Source organism: Suncus etruscus, chromosome 1, assembly GCF_024139225.1.
Source record: "Suncus etruscus isolate mSunEtr1 chromosome 1, mSunEtr1.pri.cur, whole genome shotgun sequence".
Lineage (NCBI taxonomy): Eukaryota > Metazoa > Chordata > Mammalia > Eulipotyphla > Soricidae > Suncus > Suncus etruscus.
The window spans coordinates 166,466,993-166,487,274 of record NC_064848.1 but is presented as its reverse complement, the minus strand read 5'-3'; the positions used below and the strand labels follow the sequence as shown (position 1 = coordinate 166,487,274).

The 20,282-nt window shown below is 44.9% G+C and overlaps 2 non-coding genes across 2 annotated transcripts; both read right to left on the bottom strand.

Annotated features, from left to right (window-relative positions):
* Positions 1 to 537: 537 nt before the first annotated feature.
* LOC126025723 (U6 spliceosomal RNA) lies at positions 538 to 644 on the bottom strand. The gene has a single exon (XR_007501514.1). It is a non-coding gene; the product is annotated as a U6 spliceosomal RNA (small nuclear RNA).
* A 9,504-nt stretch (positions 645 to 10,148) lies between these two features.
* Positions 10,149 to 10,255, bottom strand: LOC126025443 (U6 spliceosomal RNA). Its single transcript, XR_007501452.1, has one exon. It is a non-coding gene; the product is annotated as a U6 spliceosomal RNA (small nuclear RNA).
* Positions 10,256 to 20,282: the final 10,027 nt, after the last annotated feature.

Sequence of the window (20,282 nt, the reverse complement as noted above, 5' to 3'; positions counted from 1 at the left end):
TTTTTCTTTTTCTGTTTTGTTTTTGTTTTTTGGGTCACACCCAGCAGTGCTCAGGGATTACTCCTGGCTCTATGCTCCTGGCAGGCTCGGGGGACCATATGGGATGCCGGGATTCAAACCACCGTCCTTCTGCATGCAGGGCAAACACCTTACCTCCATGCTAACTCTCCCGCCCCTCATTGTAGTTTTTAAAGTCATTGTGTGGATATTTACTGTGCTGTACTTGGTACTAGTTGATTCTCTGTGGTACTATTTGAGCTCACTGAGCTTTGTGGTCTTCTGTGTTACTTTCGTGTAAGGTTTGCTGTGATCCTACTAGGCTAACATTACTACGTAATTATTAGGTGTCTCACTTCCACAAGTGGCCAAACAGCCCAGGATCTATATAGATCTGGAACAAATTTGATGGATTGGATATAGGATGCCAGAGATTGAACCCAGCTTGGCTACATGTAAGGCAAACTCTCTTACCTTTTGTGCTATTGCTTCAGCCTGCACTAGCCCCCAATTATTTTTTAGTTCAAGTTTTTTGTTTTTCTAAATATGTTACGCTTCATGAATTTGCATGTCATCCTTGCACAGGGGCCATGCTAATCTTCTCTGTATCGTTCCAATTTTAGTATATGTGCTGCCAAAGCGAGTACAGTCCCAGTTTTTTTTTTTCCCACCTCCACCTACCTCCCCAAAACCAGTCCCAGTTTTTTTTCATGTAAAGTGCTTAGACCAGTGTTAGGGTTTTTACATATTTTTTCTGTTTTCCCCTTTCCCTTATTATTGATGTGAGAACCAGACTGGGGTTCTCACATAAACATGCATGGCTATGGTGTTCACATGCTGGGCCATAGTGCTCATTGAAACTAGGACACTTTATTTGGGGGTGGGGGGCACACCTGAAGGTCCTCAGGGGTTACTGCTAACTCTGTACTCAGAAATTACTTCTAGCAGGCTTGGGAAGCATATGGGATACTGGAGATCAAACCTAAGTTGGTCACTATTATCTGGTCCCGCTAGCACTTTTTTTTTTATTGTATCTCCCATATACATATATGAGCAAGAAATGGAAGGTGCTGTACTTTTTCAGTTCTGTTCTCCTTGGTACTTCACTGTGATGCATCAGATATTGAATACTCTATTGTGACATTGGAGCATCTGGGAGAGTACCTGCAGCATATACTGATATCAGGGATTAAACTCATGCCTCTTGTTTGCAAAGCAGTCTCTTTTGCTACTGAACCATCTCTGGATCTCCATACTGCTTGATTTTTATTTCATTTTTTATTATTTTATTAAATTTTAGGGGCCACATCTTCTTGTGAGGAGGCCTAACTCCTGGTTCTGCTCAGGGATCATTCTTGGTAGACTCTGGGGATCATTAATAGTAATGAGGATTAAACTGGGGTTGGCTAAGTGCAAGACATATGCCCTGCTCCTTGTACTATCCCTTCATTCCCATTTGGTTTTACATATTAAGTACTTTAGGTAAAGTATACTGCTGAAAAACACATGTTACCCTGCCCTCAAAGAGTTGGCAGTCTGGTGTTCCATGACAGCGTTAGACAAACCAATAATAACAAATAGAATCATGTGCTTCTGTAAATGGAGAAAAAATAAGAGGGCTAGAAATTTAGCTTTGAAGTTTTCTTCTTTCTTCCTTTTCTTTTTCCTTCCTTCCTTCCTTCCTTCCTTCCTTCCTTCCTTCCTTCCTTCCTTCCTTCCTTCCTTCCTTCCTTCTTTCCTTCCTTCTTCCTGCCTTCCTGCCTTCCTTCTTTCCTTTTTGTTTTTGGGCCATACTCAGTGACGCTCAGGGGTTTCTCATGGCTATGAGCTTAGAAATCGCTCCTGGCTTGGGGGACCATATAGGACACTGGGGATCCAACCAAGGTCTGTCTGGGGTCAGCCGTGTGTAAGGCAAATGCCCTACTGCTGTGCTATTGCTCCAGCCCCAAGCTTTGAAGTTTTCCTTTTTTTTGGGGGGGGGGGCTCCACCCGGCAGTGCTCAGGGGTTACTCCTGGCTGTCTGCTCAGAAATAGCTCCTGGCAGGCACGGGGGACCATATGGGACACCGGGATTCAAACCAACCACCTTTGGTCCTGGATTGGCTGCTTGCAAGGCAAACACCACTGTGCTATCTCTCCGGCCCAGCTTTGAAGTTTTCTAAGACAGAAATCAGTTTACTAAGCTTTCTTGTTTACAAAGGACAACTTACTTCACTGAGATCAAAATTTGATTTTAAATACACTTGTCTGGGCCCGGAGAGATAGCACAGCGGTGTTTGCCTTGCAAGCAGCCGATCCAGGACCAAAGGTGGTTGGTTCGAATCTCGGTGTCCCATATGGTCCCCCATGCCTGCCAGGAGCTATTAACTGAGCAGACAGCAAGGAGTAACCCCTGAGCATCGCCGGGTGTGGCCCAAAAACAAAAAACACACACACAAAAAAATACACTTGTCACGGAAGTACAAGAAAATTTGAAGTATTTTCATCATGTTCCCCAATCATTAACACGACTTAATTATTCTCCTTCATGCAGTCTTTTTATTTTTTCATTTAACAGCTACTGACTGATGCCTTATTCCTTGCTTTGTTTAAATGTACTCTGAATATACTCTACCTTTGGCATTTATTTCCTCACAAGAGTAGCTTGCTTGACCCCCTCAGGACTGGGCTTTTATCTTATGGCTTTTCTTTATGTATCACTTTAGTCTTGGCTCTTGTCACTCATAGCTGCATTCTCTCCTTTTTAGAATTCAGCTTTTTTAGAGCTCAAAAGAGAATATGATCAACCTATTCCTTGTTGGATGCCAGATATGTTGTAAGTTGCTGGCCAGGTTTGGAATAGTCCACTATTGCATCAGATTCCAATTTGGGCCAGTCAACTAAGGCCATGAACTGTACATGAACTGTGACTACCTTGGCTATTTTTTCATAGAGACTGTAGATAGAAAAGTTTTCTTCAGAAATGGAACATGGAAGTCATAGTAATAACGTCAGTTCAGAAAAGAAGACAATCTGGAGCAAATAGTACAGCAAATAGGATGTTAGGCTCTCCTTCCTGTGAGCCGGGAGTCTAGCAGGAGGAGGTTTGGCAGGCCCACGCCACGCCGGAGGCCTGCTTGGCCAGGCCTAGGGGGGGTGCGGGATTTGGGTAACCCCAGCACCCCTCTGCCGCCTTGCTCCAGATCTCCAGGGCTTCCCCGGGCCACACCCCTGGGCAAGCTGGTGAGTTGGGTCCCTCGGTGGAGCTTGAAGGTACCCTAGGCCTTCCCCCACTATCCATGCGGCTCCTTAGGGAGGGTCTGGGTGGGGCTCTGAACTTCTGTTCTCCCAGCTTCTTGAAGGATCTCTCCTTCCTGGGAGCCGGGAGTCTAGCAGGAGGAGTTTTTTTTTTTTTTTTTTTTTTGGGCCACACCCTGTGACGCTCAGGGGTTACTCCTGGCTATGCGCTCAGAAGTTGCTCCTGGCTTCTTGGGGAACCATATGGGACGCCGGGGGATCGAACCGCGGTCCGTCCTAGGCTAGCGCAGGCAAGGCAGGCACCTTACCTCCAGCACCACCGCCCGGCCCATAGCAGGAGGAGGTTTGGCAGGCCCACGCCATGCCGGAGGCCTGCTTGGCCAGGCCTAGGGGGGGTGCGGGATTTGGGTAACCCCAGCACCCCTCTGCCGCCTTGCTCCAGATCTCCAGGGCTTCCCCGGGCCACACGCCTGGGCAAGCCGGTGAGTTGGGTCCCTCGGTGGAGCTTGAAGGTACCCTAGGCCTTCCCCCACTATCCATGCGGCTCCTTAGGGAGGGTCTGGGTGGGGCTCTGAACTTCTGTTCTCCCAGCTTCTTGAAGGATCTCTCCTTCCTGGGAGCTGGGAGTCTAGCAGGAGGAGGTTTGGCAGGCCCACGCCATGCCGGAGGCCTGCTTGGCCAGGCCTAGGGGGGTTGCGGGATTTGGGTAACCCCAGCACCCCTCTGCCGCCTTGCTCCAGATCTCCAGGGCTTCCCCGGGCCACACCCCTGGGCAAGCCGGTGAGTTGGGTCCCTCGGTGGAGCTTGAAGGTACCCTAGGCCTTCCCCCACTATCCATGCGGCTCCTTAGGGAGGGTCTGGGTGGGGCTCTGAACTTCTGTTCTCCCAGCTTCTTGAAGGATCTCTCCTTCCTGGGAGCTGGGAGTCTAGCAGGAGGAGGTTTGGCTGGCACTGGTAATCTCTGTCCAGTCTACATTTTCAAAATCGCGCGGGGGCGATAGCCCCCACGCGCACAAGAAACATTAATAGTACTCTCACAAGAAACATTAATAGTACTCACTATCATTGAATTATGTTTTTATGTATGCAGAATGTCCATTTTGTACTCTGCCCTTTTGCATACCCCTTCATAAGTTCATATTTCTCTTTAACTTCTTTAACTCCTATCATCATTACTCCTTTTTTACCCTTTCTAACTTAAGTAGTGTTGAGTCCTAATTCACAGACCAAAGTGGTGCCCTAGAGTTAACACCCACCCAACTATTTTAAAAGGCATAAAAAGGACACATATCTTTTCAACATTTTATGGGTGTTTTCTTTGACGGCTATAACTTTTGCTAAATACTTTCTTATACAGTGATGATTTCCCCCCCCCCCATGTTTTTTATCTTCTCTTTGTGAACTGCTCAATATGGAATTTGGTGTGAAAGAATCCCTCAGTTTAATACTTATGTTTGAACCAAGTCATGGGTCTTGTTGGAAATGTTCTTATGCCCCCATATATCTGATAGCACCACGTGGCTTTATATCTTGTTTGCGTAGGCACACTGACATGGGAAAATACTATACATACCAATAAGTTCTTATCTAATAGAAATGGGAACACACAAATCTTGTAGTGCAACGAGACCTTACACCCTGAACATTGACATAAAGACCTGGCACAGGCCTCAGAAGAATGGGCATTCTCCATTTACCCCTTGATCTACAGAAGACATTTACAAAACATCCAAGGTTGTATATAACATCACCCGGAGGCATTCCTGTACCAGGGACGACCCTACAGCTGCTCTGACATCGATCTACTCAAAAGAGACATCCCTTAACACTGAGAAGACAACAAGAACAATGACCTGTTTACTGGACAGGGCTTGCTGTATTGCCCCTTTATGGTGAGGTTTGTCTATAACATCACCTGGAAGCAATCCTCTACCACGGAAGACCCTACCACTGCTCAGACATCGTCCTGCTCAAAAGAGACTTCCCTTAACACTGAGAAGACTTAACAACAACAACCTGCTTACAGGACAGGGCTTCCTGCATTCCCCTTTCATGGTGAGGTGAAACGAGAAGGCACTCCACATCATGACTTCAATGTAGGACATGCAGATTCCAGAATCTTTAATACAGAAACATGAGACCAACAACAGAGACTGTGTGATAAGTGTGTTGGCGCTACGGACAATGTCTTGGAGCGAACGATAACTTTCCTGAGGCCTAGAGCTGGTCTTATGCCAGGAAACTTCAGGGGTAGGATCTCTTTGTATTTAGGCCAAGGCTATTCCTTTCCATGCCTCTCATATTTTGGTGGGCCTATGCAAACAACAATTGCCACTCTAACACCGTTTTTACTGTGCTCCTTTGACTCTAATCCTTAAAACGCACCCACTTAAAATTTGAGGTTAACTTAAGCTAATATGCATGTACATGGAAATGTAAAAAATACTATGCCTCTAATGTTTAAGGAGTTACGTAAGTTTGATGGCTTTAGGTTGCCTTGTGTGCTGTTAAGAAATATTATAATGTGCTACAATCTGGGGACTTGAGGGACAAAGTAATTGCACATGGATTCTGTTTTATTTATCTTAACTTTCTTTGGTGAAAATTCAAAGTTAAGATATCAGCAAGGGGACTTCTTCTGATAATTATGTTATGGGTGATTGTCCTTCCACTGTAACTTTACCTTATCCTCTTTCTTTGCATCTTTTGTTCTCATAATTCATAATAAAAATTATAAAAAAAAAATAGGATGTTAGTTAGCGTTGCATTAGGCTGGCCTGGGTTTGATCCTCAGCATCCCACATGATTCCCTGAGCATCACCAGAAGTTATTTTTGAGTGCAGAGGCAGAAATAAGCCCAGGCATTGCTAGGCCTGACCCCAAAACAAAACAACAGCAACAACAAAAATGGAGATCAAACCAGGGTTGGCAATATACAAGGCAAGTGCCTTAAAAAAATAATTTTTAGGCACCAAGACAAGGTTCCAAGCCTTAGAAATTTGTTTCCAATTTACTGCTTACTGCTCCACTGTAGGATTTTTTTTCTTGGCGAGGGCATCTCTGTCATCTGTCTGTCTGATTACTGCCTTGCAGTTTCTTGTGAAAGTTCTGTTCATTTATATTTCAGTTTGGTTTCTCTGCCAAGACCATGTGCTCCAGTAGGCTCCATCAAGTGTTTCTGTCCTGTTAAACAGTTTCCTCAGCTTCTGGAGTTTTTGTCCCTTTGGTGTCCCTGTAGAGATCAATTGTATGAGCTGATTTGGTGGCAGCTGTAAGCCCCACCCATTTTAAACCCCACAACTTATGAGTGAAAATCAGGTTCATTCAGTAGGACAGGTCTAGAGTTTTTGTAAAGTTTTGTATCTGCAGAGATTAATCGTGAAGCAGTGAAGTTGGGCAATTGGCAGGGTAACAACTGTGGGGTGTGGGTGCAGCTGTAAGGGCTTCCACTAGGCTGGGACTCAGCCTGTTCCCCTCCCTAGGATGGATGACTCAGAGCTTTCAGCCAAGATATTGAATTTTAGCACCTGCCTTGCATCTTTTCTTTTTCCTATTTTCTTTCCCTTTTGTTTGTTTGTTTTGTTTTTGCATCACGTTCAGCAGTGCTGGGCCGGAGAGAGAGCATGGAGGTAGGGCTTTTGTCTTGCATGCAGAAGGATGGTGGTTTGAATCCCAGCATCCCAACTGTCTCTATGCTCAGAAGTCATTCCTGGCAAGCTCAAGGGACTACCATATAGGATGCTTAAGATCAAACCTGGATTGTTCATGTGCAAGGCCTACCCTCTGTGTCCTTGGCTTGCATCTTTTCTGAGAATAGTTTGAATCTATGGAGCTGGCCGATGAGCTGACATGACAGCCAAGATTTTGCTTCTGCTTCTTTTGCTTCTCATGACCACCATGTGGCCCTATCGGGAACATTTTTGATGAGCTTGGCTGACAACTGCTTGATGAGCTCTGGGATCTGCTCCCACTGGTCGTTGTAGCAGGCCAGAACTCTATCTTCGGTCCAGAGCCCATCTTTCCGGTTACCATCAGGCTAGCTGGCTATATATTTACCAAAGATTAATTGATCATATACCTGAGGGCATGTCTCTGGGCTTTTAATTTTTTGGGGCCACACCCAGTAACACTCAGGGTTTACTCATGGCTATGTGCTCAGAAATCACTCCTAATTGGGGGCTGGAGCAGTGGTGCAGGTGGTAGGGCATTTGACTTGCACATGTGCTAACCTTGAATGGAACATGGTTCAGTCCCCAGCGATTTCTGAGTGCATAGCCAGGAGTAACCCCTGAACATCACCGGGTGTGGCCCAAAAACAAACAAACAAAATTGCTTCTAGCTTGGGGGACCATATGGGATGCCAGGGGATTGAACTGTGGTCTGCAAGCGCCCTACCACTTGCGTCACTGCTCCGGTTCCAAGGCTTTGCAGTACCCCCCCCCCAACTATGAAAAACTTTGTAAATCACAATAATTTCTTTTTTTGTTTGTTTTTTTTGTTTTTGTTTTTTTTGTTTTTGGGCCACACCCGGCGGTGCTCAGAGGTTACTCCTGGCTGTCTGCTCAGAAATAGCTCCTGGCAGGCACGGGGGACCATATGGGACACTGGGATTCGAACCAACCACCTTAGGTCCTGGATCGGCTGCTTGCAATAAATCACAATAATTTCAATAAAAATATTTTTGAAAAAAGAAAAGATTTTCAGTACAAAAAGCCATAGGACAGCAGGCAAATGTGCAAGACATTTGCCTTGCACGTGGCCAACCCAGGTTCGATTCCCAACATCCTGTATGGTCCCCTGAGCCTGCCTGGAGTGATTTCTTTTTTTCTTTTTCTTTCTTTCTTTTTTTTTTTCTTTCTTTCTTTTTTTCTTTCTTTCTTTCTTTTTCTTTCTTTCTTTCTTTCTTTCTTTCTTTCTTTCTTTCTTTTTTTTCTTTCTCTTTTTTCTTTCTTTCTTTCTTTCTTTCTTTCTTTCTTTCTTTCTTTCTTCTTCTTTCCTTCCTTTCTTTTTTCTTTCTTTTTCTTTCTTTCTTTTTTTTTCTTTTCTTTTTTTTTCTCTTTCTCTTTTTTCTCTTTTCTCTTTTTCTTTCTTTTGTTTTTTCTTTCTCTCTTTTCTCTTTTTTTTTTTCTCTCTCCCTCCCTCCCTCTCCCTCCCTCCCTCTTTCCCATCCTCCTCCCTCCCTCCCTCTCTTCCTTCCCTCCCTCCCTCCCTCTCCTTCCTCTCCTTCCTTCCTTTTTCCTTTCTTCCTTCTTTCCTTCTTCCTTTCTTTCTTTTTCTTTCTCTTTTCTCTTTCTTTTCTTTTTCTTTTCTTCTTCTTTCTTTCTTTCTCTTTTTCTCTTTCTTCTTTCTTTTGTTTTTTCTTTCTTCTTTTCTCTCTTTCTTTCTTTCTTTCTTTCTTTCTTTCTTTCTTTCTTTCTTTCTTTCTTTCTTTTCTTTCTTTCTCTCTCTCCCCCCTCCCTCTCTTTCCCACCCCTTCCTCCTCCTCCCTCCCTCTCTTCCTTCCCTCCTTCCCTCCCTCCCTCCCTCCCTCCCTCCCTTCCTTCCTTCCTTCCTTCCTTCCTTCCTTCCTTCCTTCCTTCCTTCCTTCCTTCCTTCCTTCCTTCCTTCTTTCTGGCTCTACGTTCAGAAATCGCTCCTGACAGGCTCGGGGGACCATATGGGATGCCGGAATTCGAACCACCATTCTTCTGCATGCAAGGCAAACACCCTACCTTCATGGTATCTCTCTGGTCCCATGCCTGGAGTGATTTCTGAATGCAGAGCCAGGAGTAACCTCTGAGCACCGATAGATGTAGCCCACACACACAAAAAAAAAAAAAACAAAAATAAAACAAATAAAATCGGAACCGGAGAGATAGCACAGCAGTAGGGCATTTACTTTGCAAGCAGCAGACCTAGGACCAATGGTGGTTCGAATCCCAGCATCCCATATGGTTCCCAGTGCCGCCAGAAGTGATTTCTGAGCACAGAGCCAGGAGTAACCCCTGGCAACTGCCAGGTGTGACCTCAAAGCCAACAACAACAACAACAAAAAAAAACACCCAACCCCCACCCAAATAAAAATGTTTGCAGTACAGCTTAAAGTTGAATAGTGATACCTCCTATCTTTTAAAAAAATTTTTGGCTTTTGGGCCACACCCAACGGCGCACAGGGTTACTCCTGACTCTGCACTCAGAAATCGCTCCTGGAAGGCAATGGGTCCATATGAGATGCCTGGATTCTGTCCTGGATCAGCTGCATGCAAGGCAAAGGCCCTACCACTATGCTATCTATCCAACCCCCCCTATCTTCTTTTTAACAAGAAAAGAAGTGGTTATTTGGGGTTTATTGTTTCAGATGAATTTCAGAAGTGTTTGATTTTTTTTTAAATAGTAAGATAATTTTTTTTGTGTTTGATTTTGGGCCACACTCAATGATGCTTAGGGGTTACTCCTGGCTCTACACTCAGAAATCACTTCTGGCAGGCTCTTGAGACCATATGGGATGCTGGGGCTGGAACCCAGATGGCTACATACAAGGCTAACGCCCTAACCACTGTGCTATCATACAGGCTCCCTGAACTATTTCTTAGACAAATGTCATTGGTATCGTTATGGAAGCTTCATTAAATCTGCATAATACTTTGTGGACTATTGTCATTTTGATTATGTTAATCTTTACAATTCATGAGCAGAGGGTGTGTTTTTGTTTCCTATTGACTACTATTATTTCTTTCTTTTGGGGACGTGGAGAAGATTTGAACCACAACCAGCGGTGCTCAGGGGTTATTCCTGGCTCTGTGGTCAGATATTGCTCCTGGCAGGCTCAGGAAGCCAACCATATGGAATGCCGGGGATCCTACCCATGTCAGCAGTGTGCAAGGTAAACACCCTACCCACTGTGCTATTGCTCCGATCCCTATTCTTTTTTTTTTTTAAATATGGAATGTTTCACAAATTTGCATGTCATCCTTGCACAGGGGCCATGCTAATCTTCTCTGTATCATTTCAATTTTAGTATGTGTGCTACCGAATCGAGCACTCCCTATTCTTTAAATAGTATTTTGTAGTTTTCTATAGATCATTCACCTCTTTGTTTAAGCTGATTCATAAGAATTTGATTTTTTTTTTTTTGGCCACATCTATTTGATGCTCAGGGGTTACTCCTGGCTAAGTGCTCAGAAATTGCCCCTGGCTTGGGGGGACCATATGGGACGCTGGGGGATCGAACCGCGGTCCTTCCTTAGCTAGCACTTGCAAGGCAGACACCTTATCTCTAGTGCCACCTCACCGGCCCCAGAATTTGATTTTGTTGAGGCACCATGTGAATGGGATTGTTTGTTTTAAATTTTCTTTCTTTTCTTTCATTATTTGCATATATGAAAGCCATGGATCTTTGTGTGTTAGTTTTGCAATCTGTCACTCTACTATATAAACCTATTATTTCTAGGAGCTTTTTTGTAGAGTCTTTAGCATTTTCTAAATATAATGTCATCAGACTCTGCACTGGGAGCTTAATTAGGCTCAGTTTCCCCAGTGCCCTGGAGGGGATGGAGGCTGCAGCACATCTTGAAGCACCTGAGGACGACAAGGACTAAGAGGAGGCTCTGCCTCACTCAAAGGCAGTTGACGTGTTCCAGGAGGCCTTGTCATGGTGGTCCAGGACCTGCTGCTCTGCCACCTTCCAATCCAGGTCATTTTGGAAGAGGTCAATTCCCAGATAGCACTAGAATATGGCCAGGCCATTACCGTCCGAGAGTGCAAGATGGATGAAGAAGTCATGCTGGCAGAGGTGGTGCAGAATGCCACAGTCCTGGACCTAATGAAGACCATCCAGAAATACATGAAGCTCAGGGAGGAGTGCTAAGGGACATTCAGCACATCAGCTGGGCCTATATATGGAGGACATACCATCTGCCTGCTGCTGGAGAGAAGCTCACAGAAGACAAGAAGAACCTCTGCGATTATGGTATCCACAATTCGGACGAGTCGTCTTTCATCAAAAACTGCAGCAGAGGGGCCAGAGAGATAGTGTGGAGGTAGGGCATTTGCCTTGCATGCAGAAGGATGGTGGTTCAAATCCCAGCATCCCATGTGGTCCTCCAAGCCTGCCAGGAGTGATTTCTGAGTGTAGAGCCAGGAGTGACCCCTGAGCACTGCTGGTTGTGACCAAAAAAACCCAAATAAAGTAAAAAAAAAAAATGCAGTCGAAGTGAACTCTAGTTGAGGCTGCAGCAGTGGTGTGGAGCGGTAAGGTGTCTGCCTTGCTGGCACTAGCCTAGGAAGGATCGTGGTATGATCCCCCGGCATCCCATATGGTCCCCCAAGCCAGGAGCAATTTCTGAGAGCATAGTCAGGAGTAACCCCTGAGTGTCACTGGATGTGCCCCCCCCCAAAAAAAAACAGCAAAAAGAAGTGAACTCTAGTGAGGGCTCTGCTCTGATAGCCAAGCTGTGACCCCACCTGGAGGAAGCCAAAGGCTACCAACTCCTCTCTGAGAGTATGGAAATGACCCTGGCTGACTGTGACACAAAGTTGGTCTGTGAGAGCTGGTATTTGTTTCCTTTTTGCATGTCTGGTCTGATGAGCTTGCCCCTTCCCAGGACCCAAACACTAATCCCATGATGGATCTCACAGAGCTGTGGACCCAAACCAGTACACAAAATAAAAGTTTCTCTAGGGGATGGAGCAATATCACAGCAGTAGGGCATTTGTCTTGCATGCTGCTGACCCTAGAGGGACCTGGCTTCCATCCCCGGCATCCCATATGGTCCCTCAAGCCTGCCAACAGCAATTTCTAAGCATAGATCCAGGGGTAACCCCTGAGTGCAGCTGAGTGTGGTCCCAAAACCAAAAAAAAAAAAAAAAAAAGAGAGAGAGAGAGAGAGGTTTCTTTAAATAAATAAATTACAGGGCCAGAGCAATAGCATAGAGGTAAGGTATTTGTATTGCATTCATCTAACACAGGGCAGTCCCAGTTCAAATCCCAGCATCCCATATGGTCCCCCGAGCCTGCCAGGGATGATTTCTTTTTGTTTTGTTTTGTTGGCTTTTGGGCCACACCTAGTGATGCTCAGGGGTTACACCTGGCTATGTATTCAGAAATTACTCCTGAGGGCCGAAGAGATAGCATGGAGGTAGGGTGTTTGCCTTGCATGCAGAAGGACAATAGTTCGAATCCCGGGATCCTATATAGTCCCCCGAGCCTGCCAGGAGCGATTTATGAGCATAGAGCCAGGAGTAACCCCTGAGCGCTGCTGGGTGTGACCCAAAAAACAAACAAACAAACAAAAACAAAAAAAAAATTGCTCCTGGCTCAGGGGACCATATGGGACATGGGGCTCGAACCCAGGTTCATCCTGAGTCAGTCATGTGCAAGACAAATGCCCCACAGCTCTTCTATTGCTCTGGCCCCCCAGGGATGATTTCTTAGCACAGAGCCAGGAGTAACCCCTGAGTGCCACTGGGTGTGACCCAAACACACACACCCACACACACCCACACCCACACACATACACACAACTAAACAAAAAAAAAGAAAGAAATTACAAAAAATAAGTTTCATGCATGTGAAAAAAAAATCATCCACAAATAACGAGAGCTTGACTTCTTCCTTTCCTATCTGCATATTCTATTTTTTTTTTTTTTACCTAACTGCTATGGCAAGTATTTCTAGTATTATCTTGAATAGAAATAGTGACAGTGAGGGCCGGAGAGATAGCATGGAGATAGAGTGTTTGCCTTTCATGCAGAAGGTCATTGGTTTGAGTCCCGGCAACCCATATGGTCCCCCGAGCCTGCCAGGAGCGATTTCTGAGCCTGGAGCCAGGAGTAACCCCTGAGCGCTGCCTGGTGTGACCCAAAAACCAAAAAAAAAAAAAAAAAAGTTACAGTGGAGGTTAGAGTGATAGTATAGAAGGTAGGGTGTTTTTTCCATCCCCAATACCCCCATAGAGTTCCCTGAGCACTTCCAGGAGTGATTCCTGAACATATAGCCAGAAGTAACTCCTGAGCACTGCTAGGTGTGGCCCAAAGAACAAAAACCAACTAACTAAACAACCAAAAAAAAAAAATGGTAATAGTGGGAAACCTTGTCTTATGCCTGATCTTAGAGGAAAGACTTAGTTTTTTTTCTTTTTTTTTTTTTTTTTTTATTTTTTTATTTTTATTTTTTTTGGATTTTGGGCCACACCCGGTAACGCTCAGGGGTTACTCCTGGCTATGTGCTCAGAAGTTGCTCCTGGCTTGGGGGACCATATGGGACACCGGGGGATCGAACCGCGGTCCGTCCAAGGCTAGCGCAGGCAAGGCAGGCACCTTACCTTCAGCGCCACCGCCTGGCCCCGACTTAGTTTTTTTTCAATTAACAGTAATGTTTGCTATGGGTTTATAGTAAAAGATTTTAATTAAGTTGAGGAAAGTTCCTTCAGTTCTCATCTTGTTGAGAGGTTTTTTTTTTTGTTTTTTTGGTTTTTGGGCCACACCCGGCGGTGCTCAGGGGTTACTCCTGGCTGTCTGCTCAGGAATAGCTCCTGGCAGGCACGGGGGACCATATGGGACACCAGGATTCGAACCAACCACCTTTGGTCCTGGATCGGCTGCTTGCAAGGCAAACGCCGCTGTGCTATCTCTCTGGGCCCTTGTTGAGAGTTTTATCACAAATGGGTGCCAAATCTTGTCAAATTATTTATTCACATCATTGATTGGAAATATTATTTTAAAGTGTCTTGTAGGTTGTCTAAAAATTAAAATTATTTAAGTTTTTTAAAAGAAGAAAGGAAAACAAGAGAAAGTGGAGGAGGAAAAGTAGAAACTACATTATTCATGTCCCAGGAATTATCATTTATCAACAGAACTGAGAACTTGGCTAAGAATTATATAATATTAGTTTATTTATCTTCCCAAGAACCATGTGGGAAGAATAATTGTAAGAGCAACAACTATGTAAAGAATAATTATTGTCAGGGTCAGAGTGATAGCACAGAGGGTAGGGCATTTTGCCTTGCATGCGGCTGACCTGGGACTGATCCAGGTTCAATCCCTGGCATCCCATGTGACCCCCCCACGCCTACCAGGAGTGATTTCTGAGCACAGAGCCAGAAGGAATCCCTATGTGCTGCTGGATGTGGGGTGCGCACGCGCGCATGCAGAAACACACGCACACACACACACACTCACATAGAATATTTATTGAGATTGTGGGAGCTAGAGTGATAGCACAGTGGGTAGGATGTTTGCCTTGCATGTGGCCAATCCGGAACAGACCCAGGTTCAATCCTTTTCAAACCATATAGTTTACCAAACTTGACAGGAGCAATTTCTCAGTGTAGAGTCAGGAGTAACACCTGAGCATTGCCAGGTGTGCCTGATAACCTCCCTCCCAAAAAAGGATGGTTATTGTTCATATTTTTTCAGATTAGGAAACCAAGACATGGTGAGATTAACTTTTTTTTTTATGGGTCACACCCAGTGATGATAGGGGCTACTCCTGACTCAGGTGTCATGCCCAATGTTGCTTAGGAGACCAGGCAGTTTTGGAAATTGAATGGCGGGGGCGGTGGCTGGAGTGATACTACAGTGGTAGAGCATTTATTTGCCTTGCATGCAACCAACCTGGGTTTGATTCCCAGCATCCTATATGGTCCCCTGAGCCTGACAGGAGCAATTTCTGAGCACAGTCAGGAGCACTGAGTGCCACAGGATGTGGCCCCAAAACAAAGCAAAACAAAACAAAAAAATGAAAATTGAACAAGGGCCTCACATATGCAAGGCAAGTGCTTTCTTATTGAGTCACATTCCTGCCCCAACATTAACTTTATTTTTTGCTCTTGGGATATGCCCTGGGGGCTCAAGGGCTGGCTATTCTCAGCACAATACTCAGAAGTTATTCCTGGAAATAGTTGAGGAACTATGCAGTGCTGAGACCAAGGCTAGTTCTCCTTGGGGTCCTAGCAAAGGGGTAAGGCATTTGCCTTGCAGGCAGCCAACCAGAGTTTGATCTCTGACATATCATGTGATCCTGGAGCCTGCTAGGAGTAATTTCTGAGAGCAGAGAGCCAGGAATAATCTCTGAGCATCATTGGGTGTGGCCACCCCCCAAAAAAAAAAACCCAACTAAGCAAGCCAGGTGTTTAACATGAGAATCATGTGCACTATTTCTTTGATGTGATATAAACTTTTGGAGGGCTAGGGTAGGGTGACTACACCCAGCAATGCTTAGGTATTACTCCTGGCTCTGAAACTCAGGAATCACTCTTTTTTGTTTTGTTTTTTGTTTTTTTGGGTCACAACCGGCAGTGCTCAGGGGTTACTCCTGGCTCTACACTCAGAAATTGCTCCTGGTAGGCTTGGGGGACCCTATGAGATGCCGGGATTTGAACCACTGTCCCTCTGCATGCAAGGCAAATGCCTTGCCTCCATGCTATCTCTCTGGCCCCAGTAATCACTCTTGGTGGGGCTTGAGAGATCACATGGGATAAGAGGACTGTGTGGAAGGCAAGTACCTTACCCTCTATACCATCACTCTGACCCCACTACTGAAAGATTTTACACAAATTAGCATTTTATGAAGATAACTCTTACTGCAAAGCATAAAAATGAATCTTATGTGGGTAAAGGAATACAAAGTAGACCTGGGTTTCCTATTTAGACCAGGTGAGAGACAATATTAAATGGCATTAAGGTGGAATAAGATGAAAACTATAATGTGGATAAATTCATTCATTTATTATTTTGATCAATAAATATTAATGATGGCTAGAGTAATGGTCCAGTCAGTAAGGTGTTTGCCTTGCATATGACCAACTTGGATTTGATCCTTGGCATGCCATATGGTCTACTGAGCACAGTCAGGAATGATTTCTGAGTGCAGAGCCAGGAGCATTACCGATGTGGCCTAAAAACAAAACAAAACAAAATAATTTCTGTCAACAGTCATAGGCAAGAATACAAAATGAAAACACACACACACAGGGCCCAGAGAGATAGCACAGTGGCGTTTGCCTTGCAAGCAGCTGATCCAGGACCAAAGGTGATTGGTTCGAATCCCGGTGTCCCATATGGTCCCCCGTGCCTGCCAGGAGCTATTCCTGAGCAGACAGCCAGGAGTAACCCCTGAGCACCGCCGGGTGTGGCCCAAAAAACAAAAAAAGAAAAAAAGAAAAAGAAAACACACACACAAATGAACATCACAGATGTTTCCTGACTGCATAGTTTATCTAAAAGCAAAATAGGTAACAATGAGTAGAGTTGAATGTGGAAATGGTAGAAAAGAGAAAATCTGTTCTTATTTACTGACTTGTAGTTGTTCCCAGAACTTTTGACCTTTATCTCACTTTTCCAAAGGGTATTTTGGAGAGAGGTTTGGGTCACGGCAGTCAGCGCTCAGGAGATACTCCTGGCTCTACGCTCAGAAATCGGTCCTGGCAGGCTCGGGGGACCATATGGGATGCCGGGATTCGAACCACTGACCTTCTACATGCAAGGCAAACACCCTACCTCCATGCTATCTCTCCGGCCCCCAGGAGCCATTTCTGAGCGTCAACAGGTGTGCCCCCCTCCCCAAAAAAAAGAGTGGAATAGAATGGTCTGGTCAAGTGAAGAAGGACAATTTGGGAAGAGCTTTGTATGTCATTCTCAACAGCTCAGACTGTAAATGTGTAAAGGGAGAAATAGTTAACCAGGATTCCTCAAGGCCTGAATAACCAGTCTGACACGGGGAGAACTCGCTTCAATCTTCTTTTCATATTCTACCCCCTAGTGGCAAGAGGGAAAAGATCAAGTTCCAACGCCACAAATTTGTAAGGATCAGGAAGCTTTGGTTTGTTCAGAATGTCACAGCTGCCTTATCTCAGAGTCGAGCAGAGACGATTCATTCAGATTGGGATTCTCTCAGCTCCAGGACAAGTCTCCATCTCCACTCCCATCTCCAGATTCTCTTCTGAGAACTCTCATCTGCCTGCCTCCCAACCTCCCACCCACTCCGCCTCCACCCTCTCCCAAGAGTCCACGAAAGGCTGAGTTAGGATTCACAGCCCTAAAGACTGTCACTGCTGCCCTCATGCGGGATTCTTGTGAAGTGCATCTCAGAACCACTCCCTCTCGGCTTGTCAATTCTTTTGTTTGTTGATTTATTTGGTTAGTTTTAGAGTGTCATACTGAGTGTTGGGGTGTGGGGGAAGGGGTCACTCCGGGTGGTTCTTGGGAGGCCATGCGGTGCCAGGGACCAAACTCAGGTCTCCTACCTACAAAAATAGTTCTATTGAGTAAAGCAATTCTTTAAATCCAGTATCACATCTGATCATCTACTTCATTTCAAAGATATTAGAGGGGACCAGAGCTATAGCACAGAGGATAGAGTGTTTGTTTTGCAAGTGGCCCACCCGGGTTCGATTTCCAGGCATCCCACATGGTCCCACGAGCCTTCCAGTAGTGATTTCTGATCTCAGAGCCAGGAGTAACCCCTGAGCGCAGTCAGATGTGCCCTCAAACAACAAAAACCAAACCAACAAACAAAAAGAAGTTAGTAAAAGCTATGACATTCCAGCTCAAATCTAAGGCAGAATGTGGAGGCACAGAAGCAGAAATTCTCTCAATGAGTTCAGTATTGTTTATTAATACCAAACAAGCTTGAAACTAGGGGCTGGAGAGATAGCATGGAGGTAGGGCATTTGCTTTGCATGCAGAAGGAAAGTGGTTCAAATCCCAGCATCCCATATGGTCCCCCGAGCCTGCCAGGAGCAATTTCTGAGCTTAGAGCCAGTAGTAACTCCTGAGCGCTGCCGGGTGTGACTCAAAAACAAACAAAAAAATTGAAGCTAGAGTAGATATTAAATATACTTGTACATTATATTTATTACTGATTTTGAGTATCCATTTTGAGTCTGATAAAGTGCATGCATTCCTGGAAAAGACATTTCTCTTTTATACATCTTTGTCCTCTATCCCTTTGTCCCAGAATCCTGTGTCTACAAATGGAGCTATGATAATGTCCATCATATAAGCCTAGATAGCTTGAAAATGAATGCAGAAACAGCTTCGGAAAATCTAGACTGATTTAAACACACTAAAGCAGTGTTCCTTTGGTGTCCTTGACAATGCTAATGAACTGAGGTCACAATCTCCCCTACTGTTTGACTCAGCACTTGGTGACAAAGTGACCCTTTAAATCTCGTAGAGATAGCTTCTCTATTTGCTAAAAGTTGTGTGTGTGTGTGTGTGTGTGTGCGTGTGTGTTAAACGGTGACGTAGTTTTTCTGATTTAGCACATAAACACCACCCACAGATAATTTATTCTAGAATTTATTTGAAGGTCAGAGGCTTTAAGATTTCCGGCCAGCTGATCTCTCCCCCATTCAAACTCTCTATTCACCCAGGAATTTGAGATGGAAAGAGTCCTGCTGGCTGGAGTAGAGCAGCATACCTTTGCTGTTGAGAGCTGAGCAGCCGTTGCCATGGGGCTGAGAGTATTTGTATAGAATTGCTAGCCTATACAAGGTGGTAGACTTGAGGGTTGTTTATTTAGATTCCAGGATTCTAGAACTGAGAGTTTCCCTTCATTGTACAGATAAGGAAATTGAGGTCTCTGGATTTTGTTATGACTTATTCAGGGTCCTAGGGCAGTTGTTAATTTTTTTTAAATTTTATTTTAATGAATAGGTTCTTCTAGGCAGTTCCACAAATGTCTCTAAACAACTCCAGCACCACTAGTTCCAGAGAGAAGTGCTAGAAAATGTGCAACTAGCAACAATGGGTATGTAAATATTCTTTTGGGGGCGGGGAGGATCCCTGGATCTGTGCTCAGGAGTGACTTCTAACAATGTAGAAACTCTGTGTGAAGATGAAACCAGGGTCAGCTGCATGCAAGATCCTGACCATCTGTCTGATCTTCTCAGTGTTGGATATGTAAATATTTTTATATTTGTATGATATGCATGTTTGCACACTTGAAAGTTGTGCTTACGGAGTAGAAATTCTACTAGGATGGGATGCATCACTTCCCCAACTTCAAACTCTATTCAAAGCAGTAGTAATTATGGGGCCGGAGAGATAGCATGGAGGTAAGGCGTTTGCCTTTCATGCAGAAGGTCATTGGTTCGAATCCCGGCGTCCCATATGGTCCCTCGAGCCTGTCAGGAGCGATTTCTGAGTGTAGAGCCAGGAGTAACCCCTGAGCATTACTACTGGCTCTATGCTCAGAAATCGGTCCTGGCAGGCTTGGGGGCCAGAGCGACAACACCGTGGGTAGGGCATTTGCCTTGCAAGCTGCTGAGTTTGATACCGGCAGGTCCCCTGAACCTGCCAGGAGCTATTCTGAGTACAGAGCCAGAAGTAACCTGAACACCACAGATGTGGCCCCAAACAAACAAACAAACAAATATCTACTAGGTATTTGGCAAAGGAGACAAGCACTCTATGTTGAACTACAGCCCCCTCACTCTACATTCATCAACTATCTCTGTTCTTATGGAAACTGCAGTCTTAGAGGAGACATTTCATCATCGTTTCTGATTTTTAGACCACACTTGAAGCACATTTGGTACTCAGGAGAACATGTAGTGCAAGAGATTGAACACAGGACTCTTGTTTGCAAACAATAGGCTCAGCCTGTGAACAAAGCTAACTTTCCAGCCCAATGTAGATTACTTTCTTTCCTCTTCCTCTTTTCTCCCTCTTCTTCTCTTCTTCTTTTCTCCCTCCTTCATTCCTCCCTTCCTTTCTCTCCCTCCCTCCCTTTCTTCATCCCTTCCTTTCTTTCTTCCTTCGTCCTTTCCTTCCTTTTCCTCCTTCCTTCCTTCCTTCCTTCCTTCCTTCCTTCCTTCCTTCCTTCCTTCCTTCCTTCCTTCCTTCCTTCCTTCCTTTTCCTTCCTTCCTTCCTTCCTTCCTTCCTTCCTTCCTTCCTTCCTTCCTTCCTTCCTTCCTTCCTTCCTTCCTTCCTTCCTTCCTTCCTTCCTTCCTTCTTCCTTCCTTCCCTTTTTTCCCATAATGAAACTGACTTAAGAGCTAAGAGTGATACCATGGTGGGTAGACCATTTGTCTTATTTATGGCTGCCATCCTTGGCACCCCATGT